We start from the raw sequence: 705 nt of genomic DNA on the forward strand, positions 1-705 counted from the left end.
TAACATCATGAAATTAGGATTAGGACAAAAACTAGACGTTGAAACTTTTTTTTCAACACACTTTTAAAATGTGCATACGTGTGTGTGTGTGTGTGTGTGTGTGTGTGTGTGTGTGTGTGTGTGTGTGTGTGTGTGTGTGTGTGTGTGTGTGTGTTGAGAGGCACTACTCGGTCTGTCTTTCTTTTTCAAGACTGAAATTTAAGGAAAAACATAAGTACAACCAAAAGATTTAACTCCTGTTTCAAATGTAAATAAATCCCTCAATGAATAAATCATTGTCATTATTGCTTTATTAGTTATTAGACCATGACAGTCAAAATGCAAAAGCATCCTGTCAAACGACTCTCAAAGTGGGATAATATCAAATCAAACTGTAAGTAATTGTCGTCAACGTCCCAATTCCATTGAGAAAAACTGTAAAACAATACCACATAACTATTATGTATCTATATGTTGGACAGCTGATTGTGATTGTTGGCTGCTCTATTTTGCATGTAGGGACTTACACAATGTGAAATGAAAGAATTATTTTTGATTGAATGATATTTTGAGTCAGTGCATCTGTAAATGACTATGAAAACGCATAGATGTTGTTTCCTTGCTGAAGACAAAAAGGTTTCATCGACACCATACACTGTATATTTATTAATATTAACGGTCTGTGATCCACACTCCACACCGGTTGGTGGCAGTAATGCGCCACGG

This window comes from Etheostoma spectabile, chromosome 17, assembly GCF_008692095.1.
Source record: "Etheostoma spectabile isolate EspeVRDwgs_2016 chromosome 17, UIUC_Espe_1.0, whole genome shotgun sequence".
Lineage (NCBI taxonomy): Eukaryota > Metazoa > Chordata > Actinopteri > Perciformes > Percidae > Etheostoma > Etheostoma spectabile.